Genomic DNA, 15025 nt, shown 5'->3' with positions numbered 1-15025 from the left:
GGACCTGTTTTAACCCATAAAGAGCTTTATCCAATCTATAGACATGATTTGGATACTTAGGGTCAAGAAACCCTAGAGGTTGTTCAACATAAACTTCCTCCTAAAGTTGTCCATACTAACTGATCTCATGGAATATGGACCAGATGGCCACTCCGAATCACAATAAGAAGAAAGTAAAAAATCAGGATTGTTATTGAAAAACAATCCAAAAGAATGAAATGCCTTCAAATATTCCAGAACATGTAGAGGAACATTCCAATGAGATTTAGAAAGATTTTGGTTAAATTGACTAAGGAACTGAACACTAAATACCAAATCAGGCCGAGTGTGTACCAAAAAGTTGAGTTTCTCCGCTACCTGTTTATATCAGCTAGGATCTGCTAAAGGATTAGGCATGCTTGACATAAGCTTCAAGTTACACAGTAACACAGTGTTGACATTTTCAGAAGTCGTAATGCCATACTCATCCAGCAAATCAGTATGATATTCCTTTTGAGTTAGACAAATCCCTTGATTACTTTGTAGGAATTCTAAACCCAAAAAGTAATTAAGATGGCCCAAAACTTTAATTTGAAAAGTTACGTGCAAGAACTTCTTTAACTATTCTATTTCAAATGTGTTGTCGCTAGTGACTATGACATCTTCAATATAAATAACCATTATGGTAAAGGATTATTTTCTATTTTTGAGAAACAACGAATAATCATTTTGAGAATGATGAAAACCTTTTTTCTCTCAATGCTTCAGAAAACTTTGATCACCATCGTCTTGAAGCCTACTTTAAAGCATATAAGGACTTAAGCTTGCAAACATAGTTAATGTTTGCACAAACCGTACCTTTAGGCCTGTTCATGTAAACTTATTCATGCAAATCTCCATGTAGAAATACATTGTTGATATCTAATTGATTAATGGGCCAATGCTTTTTTGACAACAAGTTCTACTATGCATCTGATTGTGGTTAACTTGACAACCAAGGAGAAGGTTTCATAATAATCTTCATTTGATTTTTGAGTGAAGCCTTATGACACAAACCATGCTTTATGTTTCCCAATTGTCTTATCTTGAGTAAATTTGGATTTATAAACCATTTGCATCTTATAGCACGTTTCTTTCAGGCAAAAGTATTAACTCCAGGTGCCCTTTGCTTCTTAAGTTGCAAATTTTATTGCCATAGCGTCTTGCCAAAAAGGATTAATAACAACTTTGACATGTGATTTAGGATTCATAACAGATATAATATTTACTGCAAAAGATTGACTATAATTATTTAAAGCAATTGGAATTGGATTCTGAAATGCAATACAAAGATTAATCGTAATATGAGGACATATTTCAATATAAGATGTGGCAACATCTAAAGAAGAATGATTACAAAAGAATTCATCAAAATAACAAAGAGTTTTTAGAAACTATTGAAAATCTGCGTAACATAGGAATAGGAGTTGGCTCAACATAATCCAGATGATTTTATGATTGAGGTGCCGAAGTACAGGTACAAGAGGTTACATGGGAATATAATGGTTAGGAACAATATTCATAGGTTCAACAACATCAGGATTAGTGGATCTAGAACCTTTGTGTTAAGAAAAATTTGGTGAGTAGATGATATTTGTTATAGGCAAAGGCAAGTCAGATGTATCAGATGATGGCAATGGTTTTATAACAACAAACTCAGTTTCACAGGACTCAAAATATTTCGTGAGCATGAAATTTGCTTAGTTACACGGTGCATGACTTCATATGCTTTCTTATCAAAAGGATATCCTAAAAAACATGTGGATATGCTTTAGACTGCATTTTATGTCTGTGTATAGGATTTGTGGATACAAAACACAAACATCCAAAATATCGTAAATGATATTGTGGCTTGGTTTTGAATAAGAGTTCAAAAGGTGTGAGATGATTTAATACCTTTGAAGGCATTTTGTTGGTCCCAGCCGGATCTACAAGAGTTTATAGGTAACAGTTTGTAGAAGGGGGGATGAACACAAAGACAGTAACTTTCACTTTTAAAAATTATATATTGATAAAGAAGATCAATACAAATTTTACAGATTGTTTGGGGAAGAGATAAAATACAAAACCTATCTAAACAATCTAAGATACACACAACAATTACAGATAGCAATAAAAGAGACTTACTACAATAAATAAGATAAGAAGTAGAGAGAGAAGTAACTTCTTGGGTATGTTTTGAGTGAGAAAGAAGATAACTGAGAGGAGAACTACTCAGCTATTTATACCCTTAGAAGTTACATAGCACGTGACAAGATTTTAGAGGAAAACTTGTTCTTTGTTACAGTATACAGTCCTTTTAACTGTGTATGAGCAATCCTATTTCATAAAGTAGGTAAGTACGTTTGGAGTAAAAGGAGTGACTCCGTACTGTACTATACTTAGAAAATTATGGGTTTGTGCTTTGTGTGCAGAAGGAAAATACAAAAACTATCTTGCTCGACAAGATTCATTTGATTGCTGAACACTGGAATGACGTTGAAGGTCTCTTCAGTGTTCAATGAATCTTGTGCAGACTTCACATTTATGTACACGAGCTTGTTATCACTAAAAAACCGCTTCAGGTCATGAACTTTCTAGTCTCTAATCTTCAGCTTTTGTCTTCGACATCACTGAAAGATTTGTGGTGTGAATTTTGTCTTCTTGAAAGATATTGGTCTCTGAACGAATTACAATACATGTTCAGCGATCACTGAACAGACTCAATGATGATCGTTGAAACTTAATACAGAGATAATACATTTCGATAGATAAAATGGATCATCATCAAATCATTGAGAGATGATCAACATTTGATGATGACAAAACAACATAAAAAAAGTTGTTTAAGTTACATCAGTAAGGAAAAGGTACCAGTAAGATACTTGTCCCTTTTAACTGTTTTGGGATCTCTTTTAGTGGTACAGTTTATTATAAAAAATTACTTAAGTTGTAAAGGATTACAAGGACAGAATAAAATTCACACAATATTGATAACTGAAACTGAAAGCATGTTCACTGACTAGAAAAGTGTCTATGAATGAAAGACATAAATAGAACTCTTAAATACTTGTCCCATTTACACTTTTTAGGGATCTTTTTTAGTGAACTGACAATGTTATTGAATATTTTTCATGAGAAAATATTACAAGTGTTACAATTAGTACTGGTAGACCTAATACATAAAGGTTAATAATATTACAAGACTGAAAGGACGTCTAATCAAAGTTGTAGATCCCAGATCTCTCAATAACACTAATAAATAGATTATGAATAACCTAAATAAGTAGTGTGGATGAATAAAATGAAGAATACTCAAGAACGAAGAATGTGTATATTCAAAGCATATACTTGAGCATTAAAGATGCATAAAAACTCACTTAAAGTCTATTTTTACAATAGGCCTAGCTACCTATTTATACTAGCGATAAGAAGATAACTATCTAGTAAAACTATCTAGCCAATCTTCTAGGAAAGATAATGTTTATCTAAAGTATGGATAAACTATAAATCAAGATAAACTTAAAATCCAGCTGTCGATTTGTTATCTGCAGCTATCTTCTATGGGATGTTAATTCAACCTTATCTTCATATCTTCATCGCATGCCTCTGGCTGAACTGCTAAAGAAAACTCTAAGTGTTGTTGACCAGAGGGGTGATGAAGATGCTCTTTCCATCGCATCTCTGGTCGATTCATCGACCCTCTGGTTGTTCTCCAAACTTAGTCAATTCTGCCTTAACTTCTTCATCGGTCTTATGGTTCTTCATCACTTATTGTTCTTCATTACTTTTACATTTATGAATTATGGGGTCTAACAATCTCCCCCTAAGTAATGAAAGAACAAACATGAAGTAATCTATGAACAATATTGAAGAACAAAGACTAATCTAAAGAAAAGCATCAATTGCCAAATTTTCATTGGATGATGATTTCTTACAATACTGGAAGCAAAGAAATTAAAATTTAAGGCAAAAAAATTTAAAACTCTATTCATGATCTTCCTTGAGATATTTCTCAGAAGCGCAGTAGCAGTCTTTGATAACTGATGGCTGTAGATATCTCATGAATAAGTTGTTTCCGTCTTCCCTTGGCACATGAGTTCTACCCAGTCCATCTCTGATAACTCCCTAAAACCATTCAATTGTTGAGGTTGAATACTTGAATGCTTCAGTTAGTCTGAAAATTTTCTTTATCCCGAACTCATTCTTGAAGACAAGTCCAAGCTCGGGTTGAGTCAAGACAGAAGCATATCTCTTCTCTTGCAGGCCTGGGAAGTCTTCATCAGGTGGAGTGCAGGAGAGTTTTTCGATGCCCAAATGAAGAGCAATCTGAAAATCACTCTTGGCTTGATGCTTCACCAAGGTCTCCATCGTCTTTACAATTGCTCTGTTTGCCATCCCAAATCTTATGCCTTGATCTTGTCGCTGAGTTGTGAATGCATAAAGCTCGATCAAGTCATAGGGATTGAGATTGATCAAGTCATTGTCATTGAAGACGCAGACCTGACCATGGGTTTTCTCCACTGTGTACTCGATATATTTTATAGCTCTATCAGCGAAGGTCCTCATCTTTATGTCCATTACCAACCTTATTTCATCGTTTGAAAAGACAGCCTGTGGTGGTTGGGTAGTCTGTCTAACAAACCTATGGTGTAAGAGGTCCATGGATTCTAGCGATAGAATTGGAGGATTGAGAGTCAAACCTTCATCGCGATCATGGTATAGGTACTGATGGATATTCTCCATCATTACTGGTTCCCTTGGTGGCATCTCCTGACGTCTCCTTAGCGACTCCATATTCACGATGATGTCATCGACTAAGCTCTGCGGAGGGTGTCTTGATGAAGAGGGAATGCCCGCATGCACCTTAGTTGGTTCGGTTGAGGGTTGAGTTTGGGTTATGGGTTGTGTATCGGTTGAGGGGTGTGATTGGGTTGTGGATTGTGTATCGATTGGCTATCGAATGGTTTCTTAGGTTAGCTCATGTTGGGGTGGTTCAAGTTCATCGGGGTGTGTTTGGGCTTGAGGTTGTTGAGGTGAAGAAGGTTGGATGTTTATTTTTTCAAGTTCATTGGGTAGGGTGATGAAAGGTTCTGTGGTGCGAGGGGTTGGTGATGGGGTTAATGGTAGGCTTGGTGTTGGTGATGTAGTGAAAGGTGGGTTGGTTTCTGTTGGTGGGGTTGATGGATTTTCATCGAATGAGGAACTCAACATGATGGGTTCAGGTATGGTGGCAATGGGAACATGTACATTATGTACATCTTCAGAGGGCTGAGCCTCTTGTTCCCTTGCTCGGGTTCCTTGGTTTGGTGATGATGGTGGGTTTTGTGTTTGGTGATCGAATGATGAAGGTGCAGCGGATGGTGCTTCCTGAGTTGTAGCAGCTAGGTTCTCCCCCTCATGAGGACCAAGACCATGATCATCTTGGTCTGGATCCTCATGCCTTGGCCTCTTCTGCGGGCGGCTAGCCGAGCATGAAGCTCTGCTTCTATTCTTCTTGAGGTGGAGGGAGGCCAGGTAGGCTCTCATAGCCTTTCTTCTTCGATCGGCCTCCATAGTTTGTAGGGGGAGGCGGTGCTTGCTTGTTGGTCAGCAAGGCTCTGGGAGAGAGCTTTGGTAGGTTGAGCCGCTCGATGAATGAATTTAGCACTTATCTCATTAAAAGATGAGATAAGTGCCTTGGATAGAGCCCTGAGGTCGGCTCTAGTGGCATACTCGGAGGTGGTGGATGATGAGGCTGGGGAGGTATGGAGGTAGAGGTGGATGCGGTTGGTGGGATGGGAAGGTTGGTGATCATGGCTTTAAGCTCTGCAGCAAGGGAGGATAGGGCTTCATCGAAAGATGGTGCTGCAGGGCTGGGTGGTGGGGGTGGTGGTTGGGGTATTTGGGCTAGGATGGTGGCTGGGAGTTGGTTTAGGGTGGTTTGTATGGTGGCTATTTGGTTGGTGAGGGAGGCTAGGGTTTCATCGATTGATGAAGTTGTTTGATGTGGGGTTGGTTGAGGGATTTGGGAAAGGATGGTGGCTGGTAGAGTGGTGAGGGTATTGGTGATTGTGGTTAAGTGGGTGGTGATGGAAGCAATTGCCTCATTGGTTGCAGTTGCTTGGGCCGTGAGGGTGGCGATGCAACTCATCATGAGTTGGTCTCGTTGGGTGGCAAGGGTGGATGAGGAGTTGTGGTGTTGGGTAACAGTTTGTTGTAGCATTTGAAGTTGAGTGGAGGTGTATTTGGTTTGGGTGTCGAGGGTGGCAAGGGATTGTTGAAGGGTGGTGATATCGATGGATGGGGGGTTTTCAACAATCCCTTGGATGATGAGTTTTAGGTCTTCCAAGGACTGCTGAACTGAGTCAGCAAAGGCTTGGAACTCAGCCTTTGTGACCAGATCGGCCACGGGGGTAACCCTTGCATCAACGGATGCTGCAAGTTGAGCCTCAGCTCCAGAGGCGCCCTCAATGCCTTGTGAAAATATGGGCATTGAAGGACTTCCATCAAGTCCTCGATAACCCTCTAGTGAGGAGCTATCTCTTGATGTTGTGACATGACCCTCTTCTTCTTCGACTTCAGAGGCCGAGGAAGAGAGGTAAATGTGTTTCCCCTTTGCTAGATCAAGTATCGAAGGGGGTTGATATGCGTGAATGGGAGATCACTCGGAAAAATCTTGAGGAGAAGCAATGGAAGAAGCAACACATGCTTCTGTGTGTGTGAGTGGTGGTGTCGAGCCATGAGGCGATGCGGCTCTTATATCTGCATCGCCTCTCTGTTGGGAGAGGAGCGATGGAAGTCGTGGTTCCTCAGCTAAATCATCTCCAGAGGCCCGAAGAATGGCCTCTGGATGGCTGGTTTGGGTTTGGTTTGGACTGGGCCGTCCTTTTTCAATACCCCTTTGGCCTTGATCGCCAGGGTAGAGGTGGTGGTTTCCCTTTGGGAAGAGGGAAGGGGAATTGTTTGTGTAGGGCCGGGGGATTCACGAGGAGTGTCATCATCATCATCATTTTCATCATCCGATGAAGATGGCGCCTGTGCTCCCTTACTTGACTGAGGGGACGACTCTATGCGCTCTGGGGTAGCTGCCCTTGGTGCATTGGACAGCAGAGAGCGTTCGTAAGTTCTTCGAATCTCAGATGTCTCTGGGATGACACTGAGCATGGCTCTAGAAATCAGCCTGTCGTTGGTGTAGCCATCCTTTGAGAGTGTAGGTCGATGGCCATGCATCTTGAAGAGTGGAGTGAATGGTTCCTCGGCCGGTAGATTATGTCTCCTCATCGCGTCCCCTATGAAGAGAGATAGGAAACGAGGAAACAAAACTATGGTCAAGGGCTTGCCGGTGGCCTTGAGCTTGCACTTTTTGACTACCGCTGTGTGGATCTCATTGTATATGAGGAAAGCGTAGTCAAGTGGGATATTGAAGAAGAGGCCGTACATAATCGTCATTATGTTTATGTTGCCTTGATCCATCAACCCTAGCTTGCATGTGAGGGCCCTGTTCAATATGGAAAAGAACATATTCCACATTGGCTGCAAAAACTGCCTCTTAAAATCGGAGGCGTTGCGGAGGTCACGATTGTAACCTAGCATTTTGATGAATTGGAGGATGTCTGAGGTCGTGGGTTGGTCGGCATATTGGTCAATGCCGAGCTCTTGGCGGGTGGGAATGCACAGAACCTTAGAGACTTTTGCCCGAGAGATCTTGACCGAGCATATCATGTCATTCGGGGCGTCGATGTCACCCATTATTCCATGGTTTTCAGGGATGTACTCACAAGTTTGCCAATATTGTTGGACGTACTTTAAAGGTACACCATTGTCGGTTAGAGTCAAGGTAGGTAGAAGGATGCAGTTATGGAAAAACTCGATTATCACAGCAAAGGTGAAGGCATTTGGCAAAAGGTGATTTGATTGGGGATCGTGAGCCGTCTTGATTGTACGTGCCATTAATGTTGGAGGACATGTGTCAAGGCGGGGATAGGGAAGGGTAATTTGAAAGGTTCATGGGGAACAGGCTGTATATGGTGTCAGGCGCGTGGGAGGATGACGTATGATATATGTGGGTTTATTATATTATTATCTCAAATAATATCATATTTGAGAGTATAGCCAAAAAAAAATTAGATTCCATCTAATTGCAAGATAAATACGAATTACGAAGTTTTGGTCTTCTAAAAACCCATGTTGTATAGTTTTTAGTCACAAAAGCTGCAATTTTGTATAATCTTAATAATTTTGCAATTAAAGATGGGTTTTTGAAAAGAAATTTTGTCACGTAACCAGAGGAGCTCTGGTTGAACATGTCCTTTTTGATGGGGAACCAGAGGTGCTCTGGTTGAACATATATGAATGAATTCATCGATGAAATGTTGGATTGTATGATAAATAAGCCTTGGATGACAAACCAGAGGCTCTAGTTAAGCATGGGCAATCCATTATATAGAACCAGAGGGTCTCTAGTTAAATACACATGGTGTATCCATTATTTATTTATCATTTAAGTGTCCAGAGGCTCTGGTATGGAAAATGCATATATATGCAATAAAGATTCATGATAAATGAATAGCTTCCCTTCAAATGATGCATGTGGATAAGATTTGAGTTTTAGAAACTCCCCTTTGAAACAATAACAAGGTGGATTGTGGGGACCAGAGGCTCTGGTCTATACAACCAGAGGCTCTGGTTGTGAATGAAGATGAAAAGTTGTATGAGATATGCAAATGGATATTAATATGAATGGGTCTTTGAGACCAGAGTGCTCTGGTTCAAAAGACAATGAATCCAGACGCTCTGGTCTTTAGAACCAGAGGCTCTGGTTGCAAAGGCGATGAAAAGAAGTATGAAAATATGGTTAAGTGCATGTGAGTGAGAAAATGGGGTTCTTTGGGTCCAGAGGGGCTCTGGTTCCAAAGAGTATGAATCCCGAGGCTCTGGTCTTTAGAAACAGAGGCTCTGGTTGTCTTGGATATGCTATTAAAGATGAATGATAGGTGAATTTAGCATGCGAAGTCTTATTTGGAAACCAGAGGTCTCTGGTTGTAAAGAACTTGGAAACCAGAGGCTCTGGTCTTTAGAACCGGAGGCTCTGGTTACAAGGATGAGAATCCAGAGGCTCTGGTCTATAGAACCAGAGGCTCTGGTTGCGAAGGTAATACTTAGTGAATAAAAGCTAAGTATTTGCTTTGGACCAGAGGTCTCTGGTTCCAAAGGCGATGAAAAACTTTGAGCCATATTAAAAGTTTCTTCATGGCCAGAGGCTCTGGTCTTTAGAACCAGAGATGCTGGTTTGGAGTACTTGTTGATTATGGCTTATTGCTATGTATCACTTGTAGGCATAACCATGAGATATTGAGAATCTCTGATTTAAAGACTTTTATTGCCTTTAAGTGGTGAGATTCAACATACACATCTTGCTGACTAGGAATAAAAATATTGTCTCATCAAGAGCTTTTGTGAAAATGTCAGCAAGTTGAATCTCAGTGGGAACAAAGTACATTTCTATATTACCTTTTTCAACATTGTTTTTCAGAAAATGGTACCATACATCGTTGTGCTTGGTCTTGGAATGTTGCACAGGGTTTGCAGAGATTGCTATAGCACTCTTGGAGTCACAGAGGATAGGAATTTTGTCATATTGAAATCCATAGTCCTTAAGCTGAGTCTTCATCTAGAGAACTTGTGACCAACAACTAGCAGCAACAACATATTATGCTTCTGCTGTAGAGGTTGAGACACTGTTTTGTTTTCTGGATGTCCAACTTACCAGCTTGTCCCCCAAGAGTTGACAACTTCTAGACGTGCTCTTTCTATCAAGCTTGCAACCTGCATGATCTGCATCTGTTTAGGCTATTAGATCAAAGCCAGAGTTCTTTGAATAGCAGAGACCCAATGAAGGAGTTCCCTTGAGGTATCTAAAGATCCTCTTGACTGTAGAGAGATGAGATTCTTTAGGATTTGATTGATATCTTGCACAAAGACATGTAGCAAACATAATGTTTGGTCTACTAGCAGTTAGATACAGGAGTGATCCAATCATGCCTCTGTAGGTTGTTACATCCACAGGTTTGCCTGATGGATCAGCAAATAACTTAGCTCCTGTAGCCATAGGTGTTCTCATCGATGATGAATTTGAGAGAGAGTATTTCTTCAAAAGGTCAGTCACATACTTGGACTGATTGATGAAAATTCCTACTGAAATTTTTTTTATTTGAAGACCAAGGAAGAAACTTAGTTCTCCCATCATACTCATCTCAAATTTGCTTTTCATCAACTCTAAGAATTTTTTGCAATGTTTTGCATTTGTAGAACTAAATATGATGTCGTCCACATATATTTGAACAAGTAATATGTCACCTTTGTGCTTTTTGAGAAAGAGGGTTGTATCGATTTTACCTTTTTCGAATCCATTGTTGATGAGAAAGGTGGATAATATTTCATATCAGGCCCTGGATGCTTGCTTCAGCCCGTAGAGAGCTTTGTCCAGAAAGTAGACATAATCTGGATGTTTTGAATCTTCAAACCCAGGGGGCTGCTGCACGTATACTTCTTCTTGAAGTTTGCCGTTTAGGAAGGCGGACTTGACATTCATCTGATAAACCTGGAAGCCTTTGTGAGCTGTATAGGCTAGGAATATCCGGATGGCCTCAAATCTTGCGACGGGAGCAAATGTCTCATCATAGTCAATCCCTTCTTCCTGGCAGTAGCCCTTGGCAACAAGCCTGGCTTTGTTCCTTATGACTATGCCATCTTCGTCCTTCTTGTTTCGGAAGACCCATTTGGTTCCTATGGTTGTCTTCCCTTTGGGTAGAGGCATAAGGGACCATACTTTGTTTCTTTCAAACTGGAGTAATTCTTTTTGCATCGCGTCTATCCAGTTTGGGTCTTGTAGGGCTTCTGAAATTTTCGTTGGTTCTATCATGCTCAGAAAGTTGGCGAAAAGGCATTCATTGGTAATGGCAAATCTCGTCTTGACACCAGATGTTGGATCACCAATGATTTGGTGGTGTAGGTGAACTTTTGTCCATTTGGTGCTTGATTGGGGTTCTGGAGAAACAGGATGCAGTTCTTCATTGACTGATGGGACTGCTTGCTCCCCCTCGAAGAGATCATCTCCAAAGTGGTGCTCTGGTTCTAGTTTATGGTCTGAAGACATAGAAGAAGTAGAAGGTGAAGTAACATGAGTTTCAGTGAGATTTGTACCTTCAGCATTGGAGTTTTCATGTTCTTCATCGGATCTGGAAGAAAGTTTAGTAATTGGTGCATGTCTAGAGATGACTTCTTCTTCGAAGATATCTTCAAATAAATGAGCTAATTCTGATTCATTGGGTTTTCCAAGTGATGAATCAGAGGCTCTCTGTTGTAGTCCGAGTCCTGAATTGTTGTGTTCAGAAGTCATTGGTGTGGAATCATCAAAGGACACATTGATGCTTTCGATGACAATTCTTGTCCTTTTGATGTAGACTCTGTAGGCCTTGGCAGTTTCAGAATAGCCCAGAAAGATCCTTTCATCAGCTTTCTTTTCAAACTTGCCAAGATATTCCCTATCGTTGAATACAAAGCATTTGCACCCAAAGACATGAAAATATTTCACATTTGGTCTTCTTTGGTTGATGAGCTCATAGGGTGTCTTCTGGTGCCTCTTGTAGATGATAGATCGGTTGTGGGTGAAGCAGGCAGTGGAAATAGCTTCAGCCCAGAATGTGATGGGTAACTCCGATGAAGCAAGCATGGTCCTTGCTGCTTCCACGAGGGTTCTGTTCCTTCGTTCCACCATTCCATTCTGTTGTGGAGTTCTAGCTGCTGAGAAGTTTTGTGTAATGCCTTCACTGATGAGGTATTCATCGATTCTGGCATTTTTGAATTCAGTTCCATTGTTGCTTCTAACCTTTATTAGTTTTCGGTGTAGAAGGACTTGGTGCCTTTTCATCACTCCAATGAGTAGGTCAGGAACATCTGATTTCTTCTTCACAAAGTCAACCCAGGTGTATCTGTGTAACACCCCCAAATCCATACATTGCCTATAACACATATTTCATATATAGAATACATGTTTTCCCCCACATAGGTCCTTGATACAAGAGTCTGTAATGTAAAATATGCAACCCAAAATTTCATAAGTACATGTTCTTGCATCCTAGCATCTATGCTTCCAAAACAGCTAAGCACATAGGGAARTAATTCACTTAATGCTTTTTCCCTTATTATCATTACCTTCACACATATTTTGAAACCACGAAATGAGGGTTAGACATGAATGTCTAGTGAGGTTCCCTTTTATGTGATGCAGGATGAAGATCACCAAAACATTTATCAAATAATCATTTCATAACATGCGGAATAAAATTAGATTTTGTTTTGGTCCATCGAGCCTCTGGTTCCAAACCACACTTAGAATATATTTCAATAACGAGGACCAGAACCCCTCTGGTCTCTCTTCCAGAGCTTCTGGTTCCTCGACTAGAGCCCCTCTGGTCTCTCTTCCAGAGCTTCTGGTTCCTCGACCAGAGCCCCTCTGGTCTCTCTTCCARAGCTTCTGGTTCCTCGACCAGAGCCCCTCTGGTCTCTCTTCCAGAGCTTCTAGTTCCTCGACCAGAGCCTCTGGGTGTACTAACCAGAGCTTCTGGTTCAACGTGTAAGTCAACCAGAGCCTCTCTGGTCTGTTTTTCATAAAAAGATTCTAAGTATTGAATCCTTTTCTTAAAACTTCTAAAAATATGATTTTAACATAGAAGCTCTTATTAATAGATATAGAGCCTCTGCTCCAATTAGTACATTTAGTAAAAACTTGCTCATTCTCCAAATCAATAACCAAAATCCTCTGGTCCAATAATGAGGACCAACCAGAGCCCCTCTGGTYCCWTACAAGGAACAACCAGAGCCCCTCTGATTCCTCATTAAAATGACCATTCTGTTCCAAAACACTTTTAACCTTTATCAATGGCCATAGGCCAAGTTTTCCCCTTCTCAATAACATCAATTCTATTATTTCTAATAAGAACAATATCTTTGAGTTCTCAAATCACAAAGAAGTAAGGACTTGAATCTATTATAGTCTTAAAAGACATAATAGTAAGAGCTATAATATTCACACACAATTGTCACCCTTATATCCAAAAGACACCTCTCCTTAATATGCCACACTTATTCCAAAAGACACCTCTCCTTGATATGCCACCTTTATTCCAAAGACACCACTCCTTGATATGCCACCCTTATTTCTTCTTCAAAATCTATGAACTAGTTCGGATGAAGGACCGCAGCCACAACCATCTTATCGAATCCTCATTCATAGTTTTATCCATAAAATCTATAGATTAATTTCAAATGAAGACAGATCAAAATCACAATCGTCTCAAAAGAATATTCTCTATAGTTTTCAACCAACATTTTTATCATCAAAACCTTTCAAACTCAAGAACAATTTATTCCTTTCAATGATTTCCAAAACATCATATCCCTTTTTAAATCCTCAAAATAGGATATCATTTCCAAAACTGTTTTAAAGAAGCAATCCCTTCTTTATCYYTCCCAAMACARTTTTTAATACTCAAATATATAACAATAACACCTTTAAACTATCAAAATAGTTTTACCATCTTTTCTTCAAAACCACAATCAAAATCCAGCAGTTTATATAACAAAATATAAAGATTTTAGTCATCAAAAACTCATAGTGTATAATCAACAGTATTTATAAAACTCACAGTTTATAATCAACGATAGTTTAAAAAAAAACTCACCTTAACAAATCACAGATTCTGTAGTTTTAAAACACACAGCAAATCACAAGCTCTTCAAACAGCTTTGAACAAAAGATGTGTTCAAGAATACTTCTCACCGCCACAACACTCTTTTTCTCTTTCAACAGATTTTTGTTCAAATGAAATGATAAGATAGAATCTTATCTTTTTATTTCTTTAAATACTCCCACCATGGCGGTGAAGATTATTTTAATTATAAAACTCATAGGCGGTGAAAGCTTTAACCAATAGAAATAACCTTGGGTGGTGGGTTTTTCATTATAAAATTCATGATTTCTTAACCATGAAGGTATAAGTTTTTAAATAATATAGTAATGTTTCCACCAGAATATCTTATCACAAATAGACACCACCTCATGTATGCTTCACACCACATGCATACATGTATAAATTACATATATATCATGTCATCTTTTCACATATATGCATGCACAATATCATGTTCACATTTCACATATATAGTTCATGCATTTCTACTTAGACATGCATATTTCACGTAATCCACATAACGAACACGTATAAATTACCTCAACCTAGGTTGTCTCAAACCTGGTTATAACATTCTTCCCCCGCTTAAAAGAATTCCGTCCCGGAATTCACTTATTCAAATAACCACGGATATTGGGTTTTCATATCAGATTCTAATTCCCAAGTTGCTTCTGAACCCTTGTGAAAACGCCACTGCACTTTTACTTAAGTGATTTCCTTGTTTCTCAATACTCTGGTCTTTCTGTCAGTTATTGCCTCTGGTGTCTCGATAAAACTCAGTTTTTTGTCAAGTTTAATCCCAGGAAGTGGTATTGCTAAACTTGAGTCTACCAAACATTTGCGTAGATTTGATACATGAAAGGTGTTGTGATTTAAGCGAAGTTCTTCTGGTAATTCCAACTGATAAGCTACCGGTCCAATTCTTTTGCAGATTCTGAATGGTCCAATATACCTTGGACTAAGCTTACCTTTCTTCCCAAATCTCATAACACCTTTCCATGGAGATACCTTTAACATTACAAAGTCACATACGTTAAATTCAATCGGTTTTCTTTGTTTGTCAGCATAGCTTTTCTATCGATCCTGGGCAATTTTGATTTTTGCTCGAATCTGGTCAATCTTTTCAGACGTTACTTGCACAATCTCGGGACCTGTCAACTGTTTTTCACCAACCTCATTCCAACATAATGGCGTTCGACATTTTCTTCCATATAGGACTTTATAAGGTGCCGCTTGGATGCTGGAGTGATAACTATTATTGTAGGCGAATTCTATCAACGACAAATATTCTTCCC

The sequence above is a fragment of the Cynara cardunculus genome, assembly GCF_001531365.2.
Source record: "Cynara cardunculus var. scolymus isolate 2C chromosome LG 3, CcrdV1, whole genome shotgun sequence".
Classification (NCBI taxonomy): Eukaryota; Viridiplantae; Streptophyta; class Magnoliopsida; order Asterales; family Asteraceae; genus Cynara; species Cynara cardunculus.
The sequence above is the reverse complement of the archived record's forward strand: the minus strand, read 5'-3'. Positions refer to the sequence as shown.